This window comes from Mus caroli, unplaced genomic scaffold, assembly GCF_978045245.1.
Source record: "Mus caroli unplaced genomic scaffold, Mus_caroli_1 scaffold_11, whole genome shotgun sequence".
Taxonomy (NCBI): Eukaryota; Metazoa; Chordata; class Mammalia; order Rodentia; family Muridae; genus Mus; species Mus caroli.
In genome coordinates, this window is record NW_028227266.1 from 39,264,284 (window position 1) to 39,277,174 (window position 12,891).

General features: G+C 43.4%; 1 long non-coding RNA gene across 6 annotated transcripts in view; it reads left to right on the forward strand.

The window, feature by feature from the left end:
* Positions 1-12,891, forward strand: part of LOC147001995 (uncharacterized) — a 306,897-nt gene that overhangs the window by 66,772 nt on the left and 227,234 nt on the right. For all 6 annotated transcript variants that reach the window (XR_015048925.1, XR_015048926.1, XR_015048928.1 and 3 more), the window contains exon 3: positions 8,320-8,459. This is a non-coding gene — a long non-coding RNA (uncharacterized LOC147001995). The remainder of the gene's footprint in view (positions 1-8,319; positions 8,460-12,891) is intronic.

Below are 12,891 nucleotides of genomic sequence, written 5' to 3' on the forward strand. Positions count from 1 at the left end.
GGCTGGGTGATAGGTCAAGTTTAAGAAGAGTAAAAATTCAACCATCTCTGGGAAGAACCAAATCTAGGACTCAACACAATTTGGCTTCTTAAAGGAACCTTCCTACTCCCAAGAATGATGGAGAGCTACATGAAGAGAAGTCTATGACTTGGCATTCTGAGTTCCGATCTTCTCCCCTCCCCCCCAATAAGGGCTGGTAGAGGTCGAAAGCAGAATGCAATTACCATTCTACTTGCTGTTGCTATTAAGTTGGGGACATTGAACTTTCAGCCACTCCAGAGCAAATTGTCTTGTACATGGACACAGAATAGTTGGAAACAAGAGAACTCACTCCTGTTATAATTACTATCCTGAGTGTCTTCCAAAGGCCTGTGTGCTGATGGCTGAGCTGGCAGCCTGTGGTCCTACTGGGAGGAGATAGAGCCTTTAGGAGGGAGGGAGGGTCAAGTGGAAGGAAGTTAGGTCATTGGGGCTATGTCCATGGAGGAGACATTGAGACTGGGCCCTTTGATAGGGATGATATGAATAAGTATCTTCTGCCACAGGGTTCTGCCATGATGCACTTTGAAGCAACAGACCCAAAAAACAAGAACTGACACTTGTAAACTCATGAGCTGAAATACATCTTTCCCCTTAAAAGTTGGTTGTGTCAAGCATTTTGGCATAGTGATGGAGGCTCAGCTAACACAGCTACAGAGTTAGCTCAGATCTCAGGTGCTAGCTCATGTTCAAATCCCATGTCCACCACGTTTCCTTGGTGATTTTCAATCATATTTGAAAGGCAGCTGAAGTTATCGTCTCCCACGTCGATCTGCTATCTGTGGGATGGATTCCTTTCACCATGGCAATCACTGGGGCCTTCTGAGGCAACAAGTAGGCCATTTTTATGGTGCCAATCACATAGCAATAATGAGCAAGTAAATCAACAGGGAAAGGATAGGATTTTCTACTTTGTTTTACATCTGTTTTTATGTAACAGGTAGAACATCTCTTATACAATATATTCTCTTTTTCTTAGGAGAGAGTGAAGAACTTTTTCTCTCTTCCTAAGTGGCAGATACTATCATAGATGCTTATATAAACCATCAATGCCCAGACAGTCCTTTGGGGGAGACATTGTTGGGATGGGATGCTTGATTCTCAGAGAGGTTATGCGACTTGCTCAAGGTCACACAGCTGATGTTACACACAGCAGAACCGGTGTTTTTCCACCGAGTCTAGAGCTGACACACTCTCAGGGATATCCGTGGACTTGAACATGATGCCAGGTTGACGTGTTCTCTGTGGAATGGGGATCTGTTTTCCTGTAGTCTCAATGTTGAAATTGTTCATTTGTTTATTTCTTTTAGGACTCCCCACCCACCCAAAGAGAGCCCTTGTCCTTTGAGGGCTGAGTTTTATCCTTGCTGGTGGCACTTATTCTCAGTAGGGAAGTCATACTTTTAAGAACACTGCACTTGGTCCGATTTAGGCAGGAAACAATTGCGTCTGAGATCCAGACACATGCATGCATGAGGCTTCATCTGTCTGTGATCCTGGCTTTCAGCTTTTCTTTTTCTCCCTCTTTTCCTTTCCTTTGACATCTCTCCAAGTGCTCACTATCTTTGGGGCCCTGGTGAGTCTGATGGTGTCCAGATGCTCGCTCAGGGGTCTCTGGATTCACAAAAGGCCAAGTTGACATCCATTCTGCATCTGGCTTATTTGATGCCAGAAGAGTGAGTACCGGAGTCTCCTGGGGGAGCCAGGAGAGATTTGCCTCCTGCAGAGGTTTGGATAAGCCCCAGCTAATCTCCATGGCTTCTTAAGGGTACACCTGCTTGTCTGCCAGCCAGCAGCCTTCTTGCTCATTTCCCGTGGGAGGGCTGAGGTCAGAGGGTCTCCAGAAAGCCTTTTATCTCCCTTTGCCCCCTCTCTCCCCCCTCAACAGCACCTGGGTCTGTACATAAGACTTCCTTTGAGAAGAGGTCAAGACACTGTCCCCCACCAGACTGGGGGCCAATGCCCTTTTCCTTCCTTTTAAGGCGGCTTGCTTGTTGCATCTCTCTAAACAGGCATCCAATTCAAACTTTATCATGCGTGGCTCAGACTTGATCACACTAGGGCTAAGCTGATCTGAATTAGTTTCAAGGCTGCTACTGGGCTCTGGACAGGTAATAGGTGCTCAGGAAACAAAGATGTTCATTGGGACCAGCCCACCAATCCAGAGGAGACACAAGCCTGGTCTTCCATCTGTTTCCTCATTTGTGTGAGACAGCGACACTGAACATCTGAACAGGTCAGAGGACTCAGAATCATCTCAGCTTAGCTGTGAAATGGGTGGTCCATCATTCCCCAAAGCACATCTTTTTTTATACTCTCTCTCTTTTTTTTTTTTTTGCTGTTAGCAGTTAAAGTTGATCTGTTTTCTATGAGCATTTCAGCTAGGATAGGTGGTAAGACATTGCTGTTTGACATGGGATATCAGAGTTTGTCTTCTTCCTTGTTACCCTTTCTCCTCATCCCCCAGCAACATTGTATTGTGCTCAAACACAGATCATTATTGATGGTAATTGGATGAGTGTAGCTTGGGCGTTTTAATTAAAACAGTAGTGATTTTGCTTTGAACTCACTAAGGGTGGTACAGGTTTCAAATTCTACTTTCCCCGGCTGAATCTACTAACATTTATGAGACCGAGCTGAGGCAGCATGAATATCCAGGCCTGTGGAAGCTTCAGAGTACTTGTAAAGACAGGCCACTGAATCTGTCGTGTAATTAAATGAACCAGTGTGGCTGTTAGGTGGATGGCCAAGTTAAATCTTGAAGGAAGAAGCAGAGACATGCGACACTGGTTGCCTTGAATATGGATCAACAATGATGTCACAGGCTTTTGTGCAGTTGATTTTATTTCCCTAAACCGGTGTAAAACAGGAGGATTAGTTCATTTTCAAAGGTGAGGTACGGGGACTTGAAGGCATCCAGTGATCTGATGGATGGCTCCTATGCTCTAGACACAGAGCTTGCAAATCATAATACACTGAAAGCTGGGAGCAAAATCTAAACCAACCTTGACCTCCAACACACTCAGTCTGTGTACAAGCAGATACTTCTGTAGGGGTTGTGGCTTTTAATGCTTCATACTACAAAGATACCATTTATGTGTGTGTGTCTTTGTATGTGTGTAATGTATATATGTGTGTATGTATATGTGAGTGTGTGAGTGTCTATGTGTGTCAGTGTGTATGTGTATATGTATATATGCGTGTATGTATGTATATGTGTATATATATACATGTGTGTGTATGTGCATGTGCATATACATGTGTATTTGTGTGTGCATAGGTATATGTGTGTGCATATGTGAGTGTTTATGTGTGTGTGTGTGTGTGTGTGTGTGTGTGTGTGTGTGTATGCAGGTTGCAGATGCAGATGCACACCCATATCAGATATCTTCTTTTATTGCTTCCCACCATATTCTGAAACACTTTCTCCACTAAACCCAAAGCTCACTAACTTGGATAAACTAGATGGTTAGGGAGCTCTGAGTATCCTCCTGGTTTTCTTTCCTTGTCACTTGGGTTCCAGATGTGTGCCACCATGTCTGTTTTATTTTGTTTGCTCTCTCTCTCTCTCTCTCTCTCTCTCTGTGTGTGTGTGTATGTGTGTGTGTGTGTGTGTGTGTGTGTGTGTGTTGGTGCTAGAGATCAGAACTTGGGCCCTTGTACTTACAAAACAGGTAATTTACAGACCAAGCCACCTCCCCCAAAGTGAGGGGCTTTTCAATTAGTATTTTTTAAAGGTGAAAGAACATAGTATTAATCTCTCTCTCTGCTCACTGCTGATTTCCCATCTCAGGCCCTAAGGAGACGGGAAAGGCTGGGTATTATCATTTTAGCAGAACTTTGCCTTCTTCTTTGCCTGTAGCATCTCATGAGGAGGCTCTGCACTGTGTCTCCTCTGACACTATGTACACACAGACCTCCACACCCCCCTTCCTCAGTAAACTACACAAACAATGAGCAGACAGAAACCAAGAAAGAGATTGAGCTCTGGGCCCATAATATTGTGGCCTAAAGTAGAAAATATAAACACCAGTGCTCGGTACAAGATAATAGCATAATAGGATAGGCGAGAGAGGCGGAAGGCTGTAATGGCCCTGGAGATGCTGAAATTCTAGGAAAGTAGGGCAGTATGAAAGCAGAGAGCATCCATGAGACCTGGGCAATTGTGAGAAGCTCTGCTGAATACAATATGGAGATCTTGTACACAATATAATACACAGTAATAAAGAAATCATAATCTGGTCTTACAGCGCTCACGCACTCTTTGTTTGAAATGTCACTGTCCCAGCCAAGGATGCAAGACTATCCAAGGTTATAAACAGCCAAGCTATAAATTACCTCTTATTTCAGATAATTAAAGGTGCAGAAAATAAGAGTTTAAAGGAGTGATGTTCCTTTCCTTCCTCGATAGACTCTCCCCTTGGCTACTTGTCACTGGGTTTATTCTTTCTTCATCCCATGCACGCTTGAATACAGCAGCTATAGAGCACCATCAGAGGGGCTGGGGAAGGCAGTAAGTCCCAGTGAGAGTGTAGGTGTGCCAGGAGGGATGCTTTAGTATATTGAATGTCACCTCACATAGCCCTTATGACATTTTCAAGGTGGTTTCATCATCAGCTTTGTTTAAGCTACGAAAGGCTGGGGATACAGCTTAGTGGTAGAACACTTGTCTGGCATATGTGAGGCCTTCAGTTTGATACCTAGCATTACAAAAGGAGAAAGAGAGGCAGGATCTAGAGGGGGGTAAGGAGGAAAGAGGGAAAGAAAGAAGAAAGGAAAGAGTGAAGGAAGGAAGGGAGAGAGGGAGGGAAGAGAAAGGAAGAGAAAAGGAGGAAAGGGAAGGAAAGGGAAGGGAAGAGGGAAGGGAAGGGAAGAGGGAAGGGAAGGGAAGGGAAGGGAAGGGAAGGGAAGAGGGAAGGGAAGGGGAAAGGGAAAAATAGAAAAGGGGAAAGAAGAGTGGAAGGAAAGGGAAGGAAAGGGAAGGGGAGGGGAGGGGAGGGGAGGGGAGGGGAGGGGAGGGGAGGGGAGGGGAGGGGAGGGGAGAGGGGAGGGGAGGGAAGGGAAGGTGTAGTAAAATGGCATTTAGAGGTACATCCAAGATTCTATTTCTTCTTGGATGGCTTGTTGCTCTTCTCTGTCTTCTTTACCTGCTTTCCCTAAAGATGGAAAAATTCATGTCTCAGCTCAGACTCCTTCTTAATTATCCATCACTCTTTGCCATAAAATTCTTTCACTGATTCTGGAAATCCTCAAATTATATCTCCTTCTCTAGAAATCTGGAATTCACCAGTTCAAATTTCCTTGTAGTCAGAAAGGCATTTCTCTATTCTGACTTGCATTGAAAGGCACAGAAGAGAGCCAAACCAACCAGCTTAAGAGAGTGGGCAAAATGCTAACTCCTAGAGTATACTTTTATTTTAGCACTGTATTCCAGTTAACGCTTGAGACCTTATACTGTATTAAATAATGTCTGCTAAAATTTACAATGTCAACCCAGAGGTGCTGTTAGGGCATGAGTCATGGAAGATGACCAAAGCAGAGTACAGAAGACAGTAGGGTCTGAAAGTCCCATGAATCCTTGCATAACCAGATTGGAGTTTTTGCAAAGCTGATCATGTTAACTCTAGCTCTGCTAGCTAAAGGAAGTCAAGCAGCAACTCAGTTGTGTGCTTGCTCCGTACACCTCGGTTCTTTCATAAGGTGCATGATTAACGTTCATGCACGAGAAAACAAGATTGGCCATTTAGAATGTTTTCCTGTTGTTACCATTGGGGAAACATTTGTGAAATGGATCAAGAGAATTTTGCAGGCTCATGACACCATTTTACCTGTTTGAAAGGTGAAGGATCCCTGAAAGCAGGATTCTCACATGGATTTATGCACTGGCAAGCAACTCTATGCCTTTTATATTAATTGCATTTCTAGAGAGAGAGGAATGGGGGAACGGGAGGTGGAGAGGGAGGGTAAGTGAGTCCTACTACAATTTACTTGTTTATTGCTTTAATTTAAACCCTCTTTTCTCTAAACAGGTTTAGCCAAGCAAGCTATCTCATATGACTAAGCTTAAATCTCTATTTGCATTTCTCTACCATCCATTTTTAATGCCTCCACCCTGTCCCTAGAATGCTCAACTGCCTTTGAAGACATCTGTCCTCATTCCCATGGATAGACAGGCCCATCAGTGATCTCCAGAGAGAGGCTAGAGGACTGTAGAAAAGAACCTTGGAGGAGTAACATTATCCAGCTTTGTAGTGGAGGCAGGTCTTCTGTCTTAGACTTATCATTTATGATCTTATGATACTGGGGAAATGACAACTTTTCTAACCCCCAGTTTCTTTCTAAGTAAAGTACATCTGGCTTATGTCATAAATATATAATAACTATGTCTTAAATTCAATTAGCTTTCTGTTTCCCCTAGTGTTAATTTCACTTGGCTACTTTTAGAAATCTCCTTTGAGGTTAAGGTATAGTTTATTTCCAGTGATTTTGAAGCCCTACGGTGTTCTATTTCTCCTTCTCCTCTTCCTTATATTCTTTTCTCCTTTCTTTTTATTCCCATCCCCCATTTGTCTATGTGTTTGTGTGTGTGTGTGTGTGAGAGAGAGAGAGAGAGAGAGAGAGAGAGAGAGAGAGGGGAGAGAGAGGGAGAGAGAGAGAGAGATGGAGAGAGAGAGGGAGAGAGAGAGGGAGAGGGAGGGAGAGAGAGATCTGTGTTTATGTTAGTGGATGTGAATATGGGTATTTTCATGTCCTGGCATACATGCATACATGAGGAGGTCAGAGGGCAACCTCAAGTGGTATAGATCCTTGTCTCCTCCCTTGTCTGAGATACAATCTCTTGTTGTTTCACCTTGTATATCAGGATGTCTGTCCTGTGATCTACAGACACATGCCACTGTGCCCATCTTTACAGGGTTGTGGGATACTGAACTCAGCTCTTCAGGCTTGCATGGTAAAAGATTTATCCACTGAGCCATCTCCGATGCCTGACAGCATTTTCTTCTTGGCCTGATGGACACTGACCTGTTTGGGATTTCTCCTATATGACCATCCCTGGCATCTGTCAGTTCCATCCTCACCCCTTGTCCTCTTTTTTTTATCTCTCATGGATAGGCATCTCAGGGCTAACGTCAAGATGGCAGATGTTAGGGTTTCTGTCAGGAAGCCTGAGAGTGGAGCCATTTTTTCTGTTTGCTGTGACTGTTTCCTGCTTCAGACATTGCTCTTTAGCATTATTGATCTCCCCTGTCTATTGAGCCAGTCGTATGCCTTTGACCTGGTTTCACCGGAGCTGTCAAAGGGCCGCCTGAGACTGTCTGGCACTGTGACTGATTCAGTATCTCCTGATGCCTGCAGATGCCTCTTTGTTCTGCCTAGAAACGATTGAGACCATTGTAGGTGAGATCCCTGAGTCTCCACCCCAAGCAGATATTTCTCCATATAGTAACGACATCACCCAGGACCATTCTTTTATGTCTCTCAAGGCTTCTACCATCTCAGCGATGAAAACACTCTCTCAGCTTCTTTTCCCGGAACGTTAATCAATAAGGTTTCTAAATGAAGCAAGGAGGAGCTAGAGAGGAAATTGTTTAATTTGCGTATAAAAACAGAAATGGGAGAAGGAAGTGAAGAAGAAAAGACACTAGGCTAAGAAGAGTGATGTGGAGATTTTCAAGATTTAGTTTTCATTTCTCTGTAGAATTGAAACTTTCTCAGAATTACCTTATAAGGTTTATGTAAGACAAGGAATCTGGAGACTCCTTCCTTCCTTCCTTCCTTCCTTCCTTCCTTCCTTCCTTCCTTCCTTCCTTCCTTCCTTCCTTCCTCCCTCCCTCCCTCCCTCCCTCCCTCCCTCCCTCTCTTCCTTCCTTCCTTCCTTCCTTCCTTCCTTCCTTCCTTCCTTCCTTCCTTCCTTTCTCCCTCCCTCCCTCCCTCCCTCCCTCCCTCCCTCCCTCCCTCCCTCCCTCCCTCCCTCCCTCCCTCCCTTCCTTCCTTCCTTCCTTCCTTCCTTCCTTCCTTCCTTCTTGGCTTTTTATGAAATAGGGTTTCTTTGTGTATCTCTGTGTCCCTGTCTATCCTGGAACTTATTCTGTAGACCAGGCTGGCCTGAAACTCAGAGATCCGCCTGCCTCTGCCTCTTGAGTGCTGGGATTAAAGGAGTGCACCACCACTGCCTGTCTTAAAGGCTGTTTCTTTATCCTTTTATTTTACTAATCTGAAGAACAGCTTTGAAAATCTGCCTTTTCAAAACACTCTTATGGCCAAATCCTTCTCCTCCAGATGGCTACATTTTTCCTTCTGGATACCACCAGATCATTCCAGCCACCTGCCTTTGTGGTGTCTCCAGACAAGGGCTGACAACCATCGAAGCATCGAAGCCCTAAGGCTACATGGAGAGAAGAAGAATGTCCCTGGAGAAGGTAGGAAAGTCCTGCTTGGAATGTCTAATGTTTCACAAAAGACCATGATGCTTGAATGAAGAGTAACTGTGCTGTAGAGAAGTAGGCATCTGGCCTCGGGAAAGGGGCCCAGTAAAGCAGTCCATGTTGTACAGCAGATGAGAGGTTGGGTAGGGATGTGCTCTCAAATGTCTCAGACGTGATTTAAAATACATTGTCTCTTATTCACCACTCCATCACACTTTATTCATTTTTTTGGTGTGTGTTCCTATGAGTGCACACACAGGGGCTGGATGTCATTGTTGGGGTCATTCTCTATTGCTTTCCACCATATATATATATATATATATATATATATATATATATATATATATATATATATATATATAGGCAGGATCACTCCCCTAGCCTGGTGCTCACTGATTGGCACACAGACCAACTGGCTACTGAGCACCAGGAAATCTTCCTGTCTCTGCCCCTCAAATGATGGAATTATAGGCATACACTACCATGCCAAGGTTTTTATATGTGTGCTAGGAATCTGAGCTCAGTTCTTCATGCTTGTACAGAAAGCACTTGATGTACACAGAGCCATCTCTCCAGCTCCCAGTCCAATGCTATAGACCCAAGGTGACTGTGTCTTTCTCTTCTGTGGAATCAGGATTAGTATGGTTAGGGCAATGGCTTTCTACAAGAATCTCATCTAAACTCTGGAATTAATTTCTCTCCAGTACCAGCAATATTGAAAAATTCTTAACTAATCAGTGTATTAAAAATTATGGTTCTTATGAGGGGAAAGACAAATGGTTGGCTCTCACATCATGATCCCAAGTAGTTTCCCCTGTGTAGTGCCATCATTTTGCTGTTCATGCTAAGTAGCCCAGCACATTCCTCGTACTGTGTTGCTTTAACTTGTTTCTATGACAACCTTAGCATTCTCTCACACTATCAAAATTCAAATGTATGTCTGTGAATTTTAAGGGAACAACTCTTTAAGATTCAAACAGCATACCCACATCAGCCTGCTTCACAGAGCATTCTGGGAAGATGGCCATAATCAATATTGCTGCATATAATTTCATGGACTGCCTTCCATATGTAATCCTTTCTGAGAAAGTATAAGATATCCAAACTCTTCTCTAGGCCACTAAGGAAGCATCCTGCTTGTGGATTCATTATCCTTCAGAGGTCTATTTATGCCACTTGGTCAAGTTCGTCTTTTAGTTAGTATATACTCCAGTGCCAAGAGACCCCAAGGTTTCTAATGATTTTTAACATGGAAGTAATTATAATCTTTTGTAATATTCTCTTGGGTCCTTTGTGTTGCTCTGCTATAGAGTGACTTTTGTCAGTGTGCTGATTTGGGAGACCCTAGCTCCTTTTATCACTGAGATCAAACAAGTCTCTACCACCCGTGAGCCTCGATACCCACGTGACAGAGAATAGGCAAGGGAAGTGCTGTTAGAGTTCAACAAGCAATGGATAAAATGAAAAGGTTTAACTGGGTGCCCACTATGCTCACTCTTAAATGGCCTCTGGTGGGGGCATGGGACAGAAATGATGAGGAGTGCACAGAGAAGGAAACCTGCTCTGCTCATGGCCAGGAGGAAAAAAAGAGCGAGGTCAAGAATTTGGGGTCCTGTTAGCCCTTTCAATGTCATGTTCCCTCATGACACCTAATAACACCCTACTTAGCTTCATCTCTGAAAGCTTCCCCTGCCTCCCAATATCCCCATTCTGAGGACCCAAACCCTTAACAAATGGGTCTCCCCAGGATGCTTAAGATCCAAACTGTATCAGACTGCGCAAAAGCACAGGCATAGGACACACTGTAAATGTTTTAAAGTGAAAGGTCACCTCTACACATTTTCTGTTGCCTAACATTGATGGACCTGCTAGATCTTTGAAAACCAAATTTCCTCTTTCTCAGTTGATTATCTCAGGAACTTGCTAGCCTGCCGACTGACACACCACTCTGCAGCCGTGTCTACAGTAACTGTACTTGGAACTGTAGTCACTGGCTGGGTAATAGCTTCCCGTTGACATCTCTGTGTTAGAAGAGGTGTTTTATGAGAGTGTTGTTATCTGTTGGCCAAAGACATAGAAACACAAATATGGCACATCATGTGAAGGATTCACCATGGAAGAGAGTGTGCAAACTAGATGTGTGTGCACCGTAGGACATGGCTAAGCTGAGAATCACATGCGAGCAATGGTCTCTCTGTGCTTGGCTGGGTTGGGGATGCATTAGACAGCACCTTTCGAGGCAGCTGTACTCTGGAATGACATGAATCACTGTTGCACAGTCATTTTAAAGCAACAAACTTGTTTACATATTCGTAAGGGTAGGCGTCTAGAAGAGACAGACCAGAGAGGGATAATCAGATTAATGTGGGTGTCCTTCCCGGTTCCTGGGCAATAAACCCCTATTTTCTCTCACTCTCCATCTGTCATGAGTAAGGGACCTTGGTGAATTTTTCTTCCAGCACTGCATTATCAGCTCCTTTTAATCTCCTGTCAGTTGCTATCACTGTCAATGTGACACACCTCAGGTGAACAATTCACCTGCCAATTTAGCCTTACCAGGGATGCTAAAGTTGGAGGAAGTGTCAGGAAGAGAGGAAGCCCTGACCACTGTGGAAGCATTACTCAGGGGGTCACGGAGTACCACTGAGATAATTTTCCGTACTGCAAGGGCTGGGAGGGTTGGTGTTTTGACCTTTTGGGTCTTTCTTTGGTCTGAATTGTTACAGCTTGAGCACTGCCCCTCTAACTCTGATGGATGCTGTATTTCTGTTAGAGTGTGTGGAGATCTCTATGCTTGCATTAGGAATGACTAATTGCCAGTTTACCAAAAGGCGCCAAGACCTATGATGTGGCTTTTATTAATGGGCAGGGTGATGGGGTGATTTATGATAATTTAACGAGCTTATCCAAAAAACAAATAAATTGAAATGATATCCATCGAAGCACTCTGCAAAGCTGTAAGAACTTCAGCATAAATCAGAAAGTACAGCTTTGCTCTCTACATTTATATCAATTACTAAGTTACTACTTAGTACTTGTTATTTGTGCTTAGGTGATCATCAGTATTTGTATTGATAACAATTTTAATAGTTACGTAGATAGCTTACTGTGAACAAGTGAGGGCTTCTCTGAGAAACAGAAGTTAGAGTGTAAGCATTTATTTATTTATTTATTTATTTATTTATTTATTTATTTATTTATTTTCATTTTCCAAGACAGGGTTTCTCTGATAGCCCTGGCTGTCCTGGACCTCACTCTGTAGACCAGGCTTGGCCTCGAACTCAGAAATCTGCCTACCTCTGCCTCCCAAGTGCTGGGATTAAAGGTGTGCACCACCACTGACTGGCTGAGTGTAAGCATTTTTAACGGCCATGGCTGTTACTCAGCCATAGGAACAAGGAAGATGTCACCTTCAGACACTTGGAGTTTAGTTTGTAAGGCGGATTCCATAAGAAGTAGCTTACCAAAGTATTAACCCTAAGCAGAGTAAACAGGCAGAAAAACTGAGTGGTTACACAGATAATTGGGTCAAACCCCCTTATCTATGAATCGTTGTACATATGTACACATTTTTACAATAAAATTGGTAGATTTCCCGGTCAATGCCTTTTAAGAAAAAGCAATTCTAAAGTTTGAGATGGTTTCCAGATCTTTGTTTTTGGTTCTGACTGTGGCTTTTCTTCCATAAAACTCTGGTAATTCTTTATTTGATGCCTAAACCCTTAGTTTCTATAGATTTATGTAACAATAGTTGAAATGATACCTTATATCCTGTAATTTTTTTAATAAGTCTTGAACTCTAAATGTATGGACTGAGGGCTCCTCATTTCTTTTTGCTATGATTTCCTTCCTTCCTCCCTCCATCCCTCCCTCCCTCCCCCTTTCTTCCTTTTTCTCTTTCTTTTTTCTTTTGAATAGAACCTCTGTTTTCACAGTTAGGTTTGCTGGCCTTGAACTTTCAGTAATCCTCCTGCCTTACCCTCCCAAGAGCCAGGATGTAGGTCTTATAGTTACCTACTTTGATGTTCTTCTTCTTCTTTTTTTTTTTTTTTGAAGAGGACACAAGAGAAGGCACTAGCAACAGGTGTCTGTGAAGGATGACTCAGGCTCAGGATGAGGTGTCTAACAGAATCGGGTCCTCAGGCCCAAACAGCATGGGACATGTCTGAACAATGAGAAGAAAGTTGGCCATTGCTTTAACAATTCCTTTCATGACATGAACCTGTAGCTTCTCCACCAGGAATGGGACTTTCTAGTGAAATCCACATTATGGAATGATCTTTCCATTTCCCCAAAGAATCACGGAATCATAATTTACAGTTCTAAGTAACCTTAGAAAGTCACCGAGCCCTACCTCCCAGCAGCTGAAGGACCTTTCTGTAGGATATTCAGGCTCCGTGGGGTCCCTTCAGTTATAGCAATAAGA